This window comes from Mixophyes fleayi, chromosome 1 (assembly GCF_038048845.1).
Source record: "Mixophyes fleayi isolate aMixFle1 chromosome 1, aMixFle1.hap1, whole genome shotgun sequence".
In the NCBI taxonomy this organism is placed as follows: Eukaryota; Metazoa; Chordata; class Amphibia; order Anura; family Limnodynastidae; genus Mixophyes; species Mixophyes fleayi.
This window is the reverse complement of record NC_134402.1, coordinates 70789401-70803483: the sequence shown is the minus strand read 5'-3', so window position 1 is coordinate 70803483 and position 14083 is coordinate 70789401. Positions and strand designations below refer to the sequence as shown.

At 41.9% G+C, this 14083-nt stretch overlaps 1 protein-coding gene across 1 annotated transcript in view; it reads right to left on the bottom strand.

Moving 5' to 3' along the window:
* The window catches only part of SLC7A2 (solute carrier family 7 member 2), a 79401-nt gene extending 76059 nt beyond the window's left edge, over nt 1–3342 (bottom strand). The window contains exon 1 of the mRNA XM_075196418.1: nt 3171–3342. The gene's annotated coding sequence lies outside the window, so the exon portion shown is untranslated. The remainder of the gene's footprint in view (nt 1–3170) is intronic.
* Between the last annotated feature and the right edge of the window lie 10741 nt (nt 3343–14083).

Below are 14083 nucleotides of genomic sequence, written 5' to 3'. Positions count from 1 at the left end.
ACTTAACGTATATTAATAAAAGGCAGATTCTGCATTTTTCTACCCGTGTAAATTATTGACGTTTCACTGATAACAAGATAATTGCTCATGATAATTCCCAATTAATTCAGGATGGCAAACAGCAGCTGCAGAACCTCTTGAGCCAGAAGCCACTATGACAGCCAATGGTTATATTATGCTTCCTTTTTTTCTGTCACAAGAATAAGTAGGTCAGTAACCTATCCCACTAGCTCTCTGGGCCAGTGACAGAACAGTGTATCCAACACAACTCTCTGGGTCAGTGACAGAACATTGTATCCCACCTCACTCCCTGGGTCAGTGACAGTACAGTGTATCCCACCTCACTCCCTGGGTCAGTGACAGTACAGTGTATCCCACCTCACTCTCTGGGTCAGTGACAGTACAGTGTATGCCACCTCACTCCATGGGTCAGTGACAGTACAGTGTATCCCACCTCACTCTCTGGGTCAGTGACAGAACAGTGTATCCCACCTCACTCTCTGGGTCAGTGACAGTACAGTGTATCCCACCTCACTCTCTGGGTCAGTGACAGTACAGTGTATCCCACCTCACTCCCTGGGTCAGTGACAGTACAGTGTATCCCACCTCAGTCTTTGGGTCAGTGACAGTACAGTGTATCCCACCTCACTCTCTGGGTCAGTGACAGTACAGTGTATCCCACCTCACTCCCTGGGTCAGTGACAGTACAGTGTATCCCACCTCACTCTCTGGGTCAGTGACAGTACAGTGTATCCCACCTCACTCTCTGGGTCAGTGACAGTACAGTGTATCCCACCTCACTCTCTGGGTCAGTGACAGTACAGTGTATCCCACCTCACTCCCTGGGTCAGTGACAGTACAGTGTATCCCACCTCACTCCCTGGGTCAGTGACAGTACAGTGTATCCCACCTCACTCTCTGGGTCAGTGACAGTACAGTGTATCCCACCTCACTCCCTGGGTCAGTGACAGTACAGTGTATCCAACACAACTCTCTGGGTCAGTGACAGAACAGTGTATCCCACCTCACTCTCTGGGTCAGTGACAGTACAGTGTATCCCACCTCACTCTCTGGGTCAGTGACAGTACAGTGTATCCCACCTCACTCTCTGGGTCAGTGACAGTACAGTGTATCCCACCTCACTCCCTGGGTCAGTGACAGTACAGTGTATCCCACCTCACTCCCTGGGTCAGTGACAGTACAGTGTATCCCACCTCACTCTCTGGGTCAGTGACAGTACAGTGTATCCCACCTCACTCTCTGGGTCAGTGACAGTACAGTGTATCCAACACAACTCTCTGGGTCAGTGACAGAACAGTGTATCCCACCTCACTCTCTGGGTCAGTGACAGTACAGTGTATCCCACCTCACTCTCTGGGTCAGTGACAGTACAGTGTATCCCACCTCACTCTCTGGGTCAGTGACAGTACAGTGTATCCCACCTCACTCCCTGGGTCAGTGACAGTACAGTGTATCCCACCTCACTCCCTGGGTCAGTGACAGTACAGTGTATCCCACCTCACTCTCTGGGTCAGTGACAGTACAGTGTATCCCACCTCACTCTCTGGGTCAGTGACAGTACAGTGTATCCCACCTCACTCCCTGGGTCAGTGACAGTACTGGCACTTACATCCTTCTCCGGCGCGCTGTACGCTCTTTACTGAGGAGATCTCGTGAGAGTGAGACTCACGAGATCTCCTCAGTAATGAGACTACAGCGCGCCGGAGAAGTACTGCAGTGAAAGTGCTCAGCAGCACTGATCACGCCGGGGGCGCCCCCGCCCCCGAATGATCAATACTGCTGCTGAGCACTTTCAAGGGCCCCCGGGATGCCATAGGCCCCTGGGCTGTAGCCCAGTTAGCCCTATGGTTAATCCGGCCCTGATCCCACCCCACTCTCTGTGTCAGTGACATAACAGTGTATCCCACCCCACTCTCTATGTCAGTGACAGAACAGTGTATCCCACCTCACTCTCTATGTCAGTGACAGAGTAGTGTAACCCTCTCCACTCTCTATGTCAGTGACAGAACAGTGTATCCCACCTCACTCTCTATGTCAGTGACAGAGTAGTGTAACCCTCTCCACTCTCTATGTCAGTGACAGTACAGTGTAACCCTCCCCACTCTCTGTGTCAGTGACAGAACGGTGTATCTCACCCCACTCTCTATGTCAGTGACAGTACAGTGTAACCCTCCCCACTCTCTGGCAGAACAGTATATCTCACCCCACTCTCTATGTCAGTGACAGAACAGTGTAACCCTCCCCACTCTCTATGTCAGTGACAGAACGGTGTATCTCACCCCACTCTCTATGTCAGTGACAGTACAGTGTAACCCTCTCCACTCTCTGGCAGAACAGTGTACCTCACCCCACTCTCTATGTCAGTGACAGTACAGTGTATCTCACCCCACTCTCTATGTCAGTGATAAAACAGTGTAACCCTCCCCACTCTCTATGTCAGTGACAGAACAGTGTATCTCACCCCACTCTCTATGTCAGTGACAGAACAGTGTAACCCACCTCACTCTCTATGTCAGTGACAGAACAGTGTATCTCACACCACTCTCTATGTCAGTGACAAAACAGTGTAACCCTCCCCACTCTCTATGTCAGTGACAGTACAGTGTAACCCTCCCCACTCTCTGGCAGAACAGTATATCTCACCCCACTCTCTATGTCAGTGACAGTACAGTGTAACCCACCTCACTCTCTATGTCAGTGACAGAACAGTGTATATCACCCCACTCTCTATGTCAGTGACATTATAGTGTATCTCACCCCACTCTCTATGTCAGTGACAGTACAGTGTATCTCACCCCACTCTCTATGTCAGTGACAGTACAGTGTAACCCTCCCCACTCTCTGACAGAACAGTGTACCCCTCCCCACCACCTCCTCTCCTCTGGGTTAGTGACAGAACAGTACAGTGCACCCAGCACTAAACCTTCTACTGCAGGTAAACTCAAGACATACATACAGTACAAGAGTTGGACAAAACCCAAATACAGCACAATCAGTCTGTATGTAGTGCATGTAGGTTCACATGAGTTCATCCCATATGTCTGAGGGAACTCTTTCACTGCACACACCCTTTCAATGCCAGGAATGCATTAAGATATAATAAGGAAGATGCAAAGAACATAGTAAAAGAACCTAATAACAGCACTTACAGTTTGGGGAGTGTCCTCCACTCTCTAAAGTCTCTTCTCTCTCTAGTGCAAAGGATCCGTGCAGGAATCCTAGTAAACTTGATCTGGCTGGAGACAGGAACCACGTTACACAGGGACTGCAGAGAGCAGAGAGCTAGAGGGTGTCGGGTGTCTGACAGCCAGCATGGAACGAGGGGCCAATGACAAACAGAGAAATGAGCAACACAGGGTTCCGCCTTAAATGGTGTGTATTTTTTGGGAGGTACTAAAAGGAATGACAACTCCAGTCTGCTAAATGAATGTCCATTGACTATAATGATAGCAAACTGAACTTTTATGAATACTTAAAAAAATCTTACAACTATGAATTATATCTTCCACACAGTTATTGCAAAAGTATTTGGTCATGCTTAACATGTGGAATGACATGGAATGATGGCTGTTTTATAAGCCACCCGAGTGCAGAAATGTCAATAACACTGCTAGCGTTTCATGGAAATACCCATATTTCTCTCATCCCCTATTCCCACACCCTAAATCCTTTGCCAAGGCGATTCACCATAGCCGTACCCCACTCACAAGTGTCATAATGTGGAACGATGGCTGATTACTATGGAATGATAATTATTTTATAATGCCCATGTCAATGCAGAAATATTAGTAAAAAGTTACGTTTAAATGCATAGCAGGAAAGTTTTCCCCAAATAACACACTTGTGGCATTACCTTTTACCAAACCAAATAAAGACACGGACACCAAATTAAAGTTGGAATGAATGACGGTATTTATTTATATTTAAACTAATAGGACTGTAAGGCGGACGAGAGCAGGGCAGTCAGGAACGCAAAACCAATAAGGTGGAAAGGTCAGACCATAGTACCACCAACCCAGGATCATACCTTATCTATTGGCCGGTGCTAAGATCAAGTCCAACGGCAAGACTACGCCCCCTAATTAACTCCGCCAGTATAAACCATACAAACTGGCCCAAAGGTCCTCCTAACAAACGGACCAACCATGGTATGACACCATAACCACAGAGGGGTAGTAACCTATGACAAGATCACCGAGCACCATATGCACAGTTACAGACTGCACTGCTCTCCTACTCTAACCAATAACCATACAAGATATCTCAGAATTGCAGGGAGGGCGGGAGGAATCCGGAAGCAGGAAGGACTGTAACCTCTGAGCACAGACTTATAACTGTGTATAAGTCCCATCCCCTTCCTGCTCCTATTGGCTGAAATTCCAGGAATCCACATATCATAGGTTCTTTGGCAAGTCACTCACCTGCATGATTTTAACTGCGTTTAGTCTAAGGGACACTCTTCTCTTCTCTCATAAACACCCCACTATTTCTCCCAGATCTCCTAATATCACACCATATATCCTTTGCATATGTGCTCCACTATAACTGTACCCCACTACACAAGTGTCATAATGTTGGATACCGGCTGATTACTATGGAATGACAGCTGTTTTAAACCATGTCACTGCAGAAAACTGTTACATGAAAAATGCTCCTATTTCTCTCACATCCCCTTTGCCTATGCGCTCCCCCACCCCTGTAACCCACTACACAAGTGTCATAGTGTGCAATGAGGGCTGGTTACTATGGAATGACAGCTATTTTATTTGCCTTCTGAATGACACAGGAAAATATTTAAGACAATAATCAAAACTACTGTCCAGAGGAATAAAATACAAGGAAGTGCAGGTACTCCAGCCTGGAATAAAATCCAAGAAGAGTTCTCGTTGGTGGCAAACCATAAATGGTCAATATCCAGTTGAAAGGTCAGGGCCGTCGGCAATCCAGAGAATGGTTAGATCGAAACTAAAGGTTGGGACAGGCAACAATCCAAAGGATAGTCTGAGTCTTGCAAAGGTCAGAACTGGCAACTCTAAAACCAGTTATAATTCGCCCCACAGCAGCAGCAGGAACAACTAATTGTACAGATGTGCGTCGGAGCCCACGGCTCCTGAAAGATTTTTTGGGTTTTTCCTTTAAGTCTCTTTTACAGAGAATCTGGAATGCTCCTGTCATACATACGTCTGTATGTTGCCACACAAATAAGCAGTTTCAGAAGAAGACATGGTAAATGCTTCAGTTATAATACAAGATTATCTTCTATCTTTTGCAAAAACAATAGAAATAAACTACATAAGCTCTATAGTTCACTCCAATGCTCTATGCATTATTTTTTTGTCTACCTTGTATGCCCCTGTTTTATGTGTGTACTGTTTTCCCTACTGAATGGCGCTGCAGAGCACTGTGGCGCCTTACAAATCTACGATAATAATAATAACCTTTTCAGAGTTGATGTCTCTTTTCAGTTCCACTGAACGAGTGTGTAGATGTGCATTAACCTCTTCTATAAAGTAAACTGAAAAGGTAAATTCTCAGCACAGCAAAATGATAAAAAGTGATTACGTGGCTCCGGAAATCCTATGCTTATCAGTTTGTGTGAAGGTAATCTGATGACCATGATCAAACACCTTTTTTTTTTGCGTTTGAGAAACACATATAGATGAAACAACTGAATGGGACATCTGATTATGTACTTCTAAAATCCTGACATGTATTTAGTATACTTATTGGTATATGCAAAAATCCAAAGTGAAAAGCAAATCCTTATCTAAAATTAAATAAAAGAAATTACAATGCTCCAAGCTGTCCTCTGATATTGGGAGACTTACCAGCCGTTCTACGCAGTCCTGGCAGTCAGGAGGTATGTCCCGCAGAGGTGGTGGGATGAGGTGCACCAGGCACGCCCCTGATGACTTGCCACACCCAGTAGCATGCCCCGCCCTCCTCTGGCGGTTATGGATTATAGCTGCAGTAAAAAGTACAGCTTTGTTATATCATTGAAGCAGCTGTAATGTCTACGCAGCAGAGGCAAAATTATCAATGTTACATATGTGAAGCATGAATAGATAATAAAGAAAGAAGTATTCCCGGGGGGCTCTTAAAATGCCAACACCTTAAGTAGGTCCACAATGATGTGCATTCAATACTTCTTTTAGTTATTAGCAATATTTTATTTATTTTCACAGTAATAAAAACAATACAGGTCTCAGACAACATATGACAAATCAGAGTCATGTACAGCATTATGCATAGGTACATCAGGGTCATAGGGAGATCACTGGGTGGGAAAGAAGGGTACATTAAGTGTTAAGTCATGGCATCTAACCCAGTAGACACAAGATAGAAGCTGAATACATGGGTATTTCGCCATTTCCTTCTATAGAGCTACTGCTTTCGGACAGATCCACACACTTTTTTTAAATACGCGGGATCGTCTGTGAAGATTTATAAAGATGATAGAAAATCACCTATAGCTGCAATTTACCATTAAAATCTCACCAAACACAGTGGAGCATTGCTAAAGTGCCTTGGCAAGATTTTAATGGTAAATTGCAGAAAATTACACTATTTTAAACTCACCCAGAGCGGTAAGGGTTAACTTCCTGCTTCGCTGGTCCACGCTCAGGTGATGTGAAGTATTATTATTATCATATGTTTATATAGCACCACCATATTAGGCAGCGCTGTACAGAGAAGATGTAGTCATTCACATGTGTCCTTGCCCCCTAAGGCAGTGATGGGCAAACTTTTTCAGGAGCAGGCCAAATAAAAAAGGAAAACTTTAGGCGGGCCAGTATAATTTATTAAAAAACTCTATAATACAAATGTTTTGAATGGGACGTGAGGGTGTTATATAGCAGTGTTACCTCTATAAGTGCAGCGATTGTACAGACACAGCACTTATTACAGCAGGTTGTTGCAGATCCGTCTCTCTGGTGAGCCACTAACTGACAACACAGCAGCCAATCGAAATCCGCCTTAGTGTATGGCCCAGCCCATCTCTTCTCACATGACTTTCAGCCATTAATGGCCCGGCAGGTGTTTGAGTGATTGACATACGAAGTGTCCTTTTAGGAAGGAGGATGAAGTGTAATGGAAGAAATAGCTGGGAAGGCATAAAAATGAAGGTTCTGACACACAGGGTCGGCCCTAATAATTTTATGCATATTTTAATGACATTTTTTAAATATTGGTGGGCCGGATAGAACCTCTAAGTGGGCCGGATCTGGCCCGCGTATTTACTAAGCTGCGATGAGCCAAAAATCTGGAAGAAACAGCTTTCGTCAATAAAGAATAGCCATCACAGCTCTTCTTAATTTATCAAGAGGTTAAAGCAGAAGAAATCAGAGATTTTGACCAGGATATTAGAATCAAGAGGCAACTGTCCCATTACCCACTAAAGGCGGATTTATGTACGATCTGTGTGCACAACACAACAAATGAATGGGATCTCTGCAATAAAGAGACATAACAAATTTATTCTTTTCCAACCTACAGCAGTTTCATTACCAGCAATGCAGGAAAGAGGCGATATCCCAGCATCTAAGTCGTCGTTAATGGAACACTGGTAACTCTCTCTCTGGGCAGACAGCCGTGAGTGCATACACACTGCAGAATTGGAACAACATTGTTCCATCGTTGAACGAGAATTTTAGTTCAGTTTTAAAATCTTGTTCAATAATCGTTCCTCTTTGCAGAGTACACACTACTGTGATATCAGGCCCACAGGTCGTTTATCGCCTGATTGGCCTGATAATTGGCTGAAATCACAGTAGTGTGTACCCAGCCTAAATCTAGCAATTGAGAAACTACTGCGAGTTTAAAAAAGTGGAGATGTTGCCTATAGTAACCAATCAGGTTCTAGCTGTCATTTTGTTGAATGTGCTAAATAAATGTTAACATGAATCTGATTGGTTGCTATAGGCAACATCTCCACTTTTTCAAACCTGCAGTTTAGTAAATATACCCCCAAGTCTGTGCTTCTCAGATTAATGCCAAACTGGCCTGATGAGCACTAAGACACCTCTTACCGCTGCCGGTCACTGTCAACCTAAATTGTATGGCTACCGATTTCCTATTGCAGCGATAGGCTGTGATAGAAAGTCTTCACAATAAATTGAGCCCTGTGTGACTTAGTTAGTGGGGTACAGGTATGGGAGAGCGCATTTGTCAACTATTTAGTGTGTGGGTTTAGGGGATTTGAGAGAAAGGCGTTTTCCATGAAACACCAGCAGTTTTATTGTAATTTCTGCATCGACAAAGGTTATAAAACAGCTGTTGTTCCATAGTGATCAGCCATTATTCCACATTATGTCACTTGTGTAGTGGGTTATAGGTATGGGAGAGCACATATGCAAAGGAGTTAGGGTGTGAGATTAGGGTATGAGATAGAAATAGGGGTGTTTTCTATGAAACACCAGCAGTTTTATTGACAATTCTGCATTAAGGTGGTGTATAAAACAGCTGTCATTCCATAGTTTCTGCCATCATTCAAAATGATGACACTTGTGTAGTGGGGTACAGGTGTAGGGGAGCAAATATACAAAGTGTGTGGGATTAGGAGATCTGGGAGAAATAGGGGTGTTTTAATGAGACAAATGCAACTTTTTATTGACATTTCTGCATTGACATGACGTATAAAACAGCTGTTACTCCATAGGAAACAACTGTCATTCCACGTTATTCCACATGTAAAACATGAACAAGTATCTTAGCAATAAGTGTGTGATAGATATTATTCATAGATCTAAGTTTTTTTAAAACATACAGAAAAGTTTAATTTGCTATCATTATAGTCAATAGGAATTCCTTTTAGCAGACTGGAGCTGTCATTCCTATTAATACCTCCCGTATGTTTCTCATTTGGCAGATGCATTAAATGTATTTCATTGGCCTAGAAGTTAGGTCTGTACAAGGAATAGGAGACTATCTGGCTTCTAGCACTGGAAAAATCTTCATTCCTGAAAGTCAATATCAACAAACTCTTCACAACTGGACTGAATGTACTTATGTATTTGTATTACTTTGAAAACTTATGCTAGTGACTTCCAATGCTATACAAAACACTTCTTGTAAATACTTTATAGGATGGGAAAGTACCTCAAAATGATTAGAGATAGTTTTTTTTATTATTGCTATTGAGATACAATATGGGGTCATCTGCGAAGCTGCAAAAGTGCAGCCTGCAGAGCACTGATATTCTGGGATGTCATGTGCCTATTTATGCAATTGTGGTGCTGGCTTTTAGTGTCAAGATAGCGGGTGGGGGCAAATTATTTCCCCATATGATGTGATGAGTTGGGTCAATCCTTCCTAAATGCTGGTTGGGCGCAAGAATGTGCCTCACTCTGTAACCACATGCTAAAGGTAGCTACGTGAAACTGAATATTTAAATGAGCTTCAAGCAGTGGGGATTGCACATTTAGGGGGTCATGTATCCTATGTCACAGTCTACTCACAGACTGAGATCAGGGGAGGGCTGGCAAAGTTTAGCCCGGGGGGCAAAACTCGACTTAGCATCCTATTTTAAAGGGAAAAATGCAGGTGGCCCAGTGACCCAGCTCAAGATAGCCCACTAAGGGACTGGTCCAGGGGGCAGATGCCCCCCAGCCCAGCCTGCCCCTGACTGAGATATATCTCCACTCTGCAGCTCTCTACACCTAACAAGGTGGAATGGGAGGAGTTAGTTGGCAGGCAGGTGTAGGCATAGTGCAGTAGGGGTGTGTTAACATTCCTTACATACAATTCTGAGGGGGGAGTAACTCCAACAAGCAGCATTTTAAGAGGAAATTTAAAAGGTTAAAATTAATTAGAGGGATGGTCCAAAATTGACCACTAAAAATATATTTCACAACATTTTAAATATGTTATTCAGGACAATCTGTGCACAGTGTGGACATCATCACTGCCCTAGGAAAAGATAGCATGGCCATGTCATTTTTTGATGTACTCTGTTTCTTCTGAAGTGCTAGGGTGGCCCTAACATCACTCCCAATACCTTCCCTCCCCCACGGGCAAACACAGGATTTCCAAATTAATATTAATCTCCTTTAAACAAATTATTGTTGACCATTTTACCGAAATAATATAATCTAACCTTGTAAAGTAGTACCACAAAATGAATACTAATCTACCATTCACATCCAATTGAATATAAAAATGTACAATTAGTGTTACAGTTACTCACCCAGTGCTTCACATCGCTCTTAGCAGCAGCTGCAGGGTATCACAAGCAACTTACTTTTACTACTTTTATTCTGGCTTTCCCTAAAGTCACAGTAACACTATAGCCAAAAGTGGGAACAATTGCTGTGGCCATTTTGTTGAAGCCAAAGTTCATTAAGACATTGTAAAATCCCCACAAAAATGGGTCTAAGACTGCAGACTGTTATCACTTTTTTTTAATGCAAACAGGAGAAGGAGGTTCCTAGAAGCCGTTTCTTCTTCTAAACCACTGAACTGGAAACCCTTGGTAAAGGTGCCCCTGTTCCTTTAAAACACCTCTGTATTGCTGCTGGCATCCTGTCAGGATCCTTTCTAGCATAGTCCCTGACTATGTTATTTTATCTACCGGAGTATTCTGCGTGTTGTGGTATCTTGGCATGTACGCTTAGGCCGAATCCTTCACTCACATTCGTTCTCTAAAATATTATGGTTGCTATGGGGACCACAGACTTGATGTTCTCTCACATGGGTGATGTTTTCCTCTGCATAGTGTTTCAGTTGTGATGTTTCTCACACACGACAGCAACAAGCAACCAGCCGTCTTTATGAAAGATTCTGGCAGGACAACAACTAGTTATGAAAATATAAAGAGTGTTGGTAATATGTATTCTATTGCACCAAATATATCAACATATAGATCCCAAAAGATCACGTAGCTGTGCTTGAAAAGTATAAAATGATCATATCATTTGATTGTTTCCAGTTAATTGAGCTTGGTTTCTATGAACCAGAGTTTCTGTAATTCTCTGTTGGACTGATTACTTTGCCTGACCTTTATGTTGTCTGACAATTCTGGCTCTTATCGACTGGCATTGTCTGAATTCTTCTGGTTCTCAATCTCTGGCCTGGAAAAATCCTTCTATCTACCACATACTAGCCGTGGAAACTACCCTACCTATACAGGGGCAGTGACTGTTGACCATTGGTCAAGGCATTTAGTATATACTCCAGCTATTGGAATCCATTGGTCTATATCACAAGTTCTTCCAGACTCTACTCACTTGTTCACTGCTGTTGTGCTGTGTAGCATGGCAATAAGTGGGACATACAGAACAGCAACATTCCAGTAGTCAGGATAAAAGTCCACTAGAATTGGGAATACCCTGCCTAAATCAGGACAGTTGGGAGATATGTTAAAAGTGATGTTTTTACTTTTACCAGTGTATTCCACTCTGGGCACACAATCATGCAAATGGTCATGGTGAGTCTTTACAGAAAGTGGGTGTGTACCACAAAATTAAATACACTGCCTGTCAACATATTACACAGTAAGTGACCGTTATGTACTCTAAAATCCCAGTTTCTTTACACCTGATTCTGTAAGGGGAGCACATATTATACTTATATTATTTTATACATTGCTTATATGTGTAATGTGTTAGTTGTGTAATGTGTCACTGTAAAAGCTGCAGTAAAGATCCTGACAGCGGTATTGTACTTATATTACCCACTTACCACTTCTATTTTTAGATGTAAGGTAGCAACAGGCATAAATAGTCGAGATGATCAAAATGTTCTAAATTGTTCAGCGGAATATTCGCCTGCTTCCACATTCAGGTGTGAAATTTTGCACATTTCTAGGGCAGAGTTTAGCCTAAAGGCTACGGCGTTGAATTCCCCATACCATGTAGATCTATCTTCCTCATCTTGTGCAATATTAATCTGTCAGCAACCAAAACTGTGCTTCCCTAAAATGATTCCAATGGTATATATATATATATATATATATATATATATATATATATTATTTTTTGTGTGTTTTCATTGTACTTTGAGAGTTTAAAGGGACACTTTAAAAATGATTTATTTGTCTTGTGTGCATAAAAATAGAAATGTCTGTATACACATGTTCTATCTTTGAACAAAGACAATTATGGGGGGTAAGTGATTTTCATTACACACACAGCAAGCAGCCATAAGTGGCCCTTTAATTCTCCATTCTACTTTTCTTCCCCTCTAAACAAATGTCTAATAAGGAAATACAGTACTTTTTCAGTATAAAGTTGGAGTGTGGCAGATAAAGTGTGTCTGTGTGTGGGATTTTAGCACACGTATATAGGGGTACGTCTTATCAGATAAAGACAGCAAGGCAACAATGGTAGTACATGAAACGGGCACAATAAGGCCCTGGCGTTAAAAAGACCAATTACCCTGTGTTTGCGCCTGCCGTCAGGTGTTACGGCATAGCAGAGCTGACCAGGCTCCATTTACACAGGCTCACTTCACCGGTGTTAGTGGGTAACCAGACTTGCTATTGTTTGTAACAGACATGGTCACAGAATGTAAGGAAGTCATAGGGTACTAGAATTTGCCACCACAGCATCTAGATGAGTGCCAAAGGTACAATGTCTCTACTGGCCCTGGCCTCGTTACCTATTTTTGTTACCTATTTTTAATATATGCAGTAGATGATTATCTCCCATGCATGTTAGACAGTACAGGAATTTTGCAGAGACACGTATTTAGTGCATACACATATTTATATTTACAGGTATTTATCAAGGAACTCTTCTACTGGCTCAAAAAACTAACTTGTTGGCTCCAATATTTATAATAACGCACTATATAATGTTACATTTTTTAACATAAATTATACCTGAAAGTCTGGTAAGATGCTTGTGTGTGTTTGTGAATACAAATGAACAATTTTTGTGTAGCGGTTTGGATAATTTAAATCAGAAACGTCGATTGACTATAATTTCTAAAAATTTAGTTGCCATATGACATGTACTTGTAACAGTTTTAATTTAAAGCAAAGTTACTATTTAGCTTCCAAACTTTTATAAAAGAATATATTTCCCAGTCCACTGGTCACATGTTACCATGCTGGGATCACTTTCTCTAAATAACTCTCACCTGTATGCTAGATACAAGTGATATTAGATATTATCACGTCCATCGGACCTTCCCCAGTAATTGATTTTTTTTACCACTTACAAAAAATAGTTGTGATTTAAAATAGATATGTTTCAAATAACCGATTATGCTTAGAAGAAGGATTGCCCCCCTGTATATATGAAATAGATACGTTCCAAATAACCAATTATGGTTAGAAGAAGGATTGCCCCCCCCTGTATATGTGAAATAGATAAGTACCAAATAACCAATTATGGTTAGAAGAAGGATTGCCCCCCTGTATATATGAAATAAATATGTTCCAAATAACCAATTATGGTTAGAAGGTTTGCCCCCCTGTATATGGGAAATAGATGATCCTGCTGCTGCTGGGACTGGGAATAATCCCTCCACTGCCACAGTAGTTTTCACCAATAATGTAGATGAAGACAGAGCTCTTGAAAAGGGAGAATATCCTCAACAGATCAAGTGCATTCAGCAGCACTTTTTTTTATTCAATTTAGGAATCACACTTATAATTTCCATGTTGGTTACAGGCATAAAATGGGTTAGCCCTGACGTTCTCTGCTACTCGTTTTGGAAAATCTTCCTTCCTCTGGCATCTGTGTTTGTTTCATATTGCACCCTTACATGTTTATATGCCCTTTACAGGTGCATTCATAAGTGTGATATATCTCTATCTGATGCTTAAAGCACCCTTCCCCCCACAAGAACATATTGCACATATAAACCATATAGAACATATAAAAACCCAATAGCATTTTATTGTGTCGGAACATACTAAATCTCTTTACAAAAATATAACTAAAACATTTTTTATACTTTATTGAAACATTAATTTTCCACAAACACAATAAAGTTAAAATGATAATTAAACTGTCATCATCATTTATTTATATAGCACCGCTAATTCCGCAGCGCTGTACAGAGAACTCACTCACAACAGTCCCTGCCCTAATAGAGCTTACAGTCTAAATTCCAT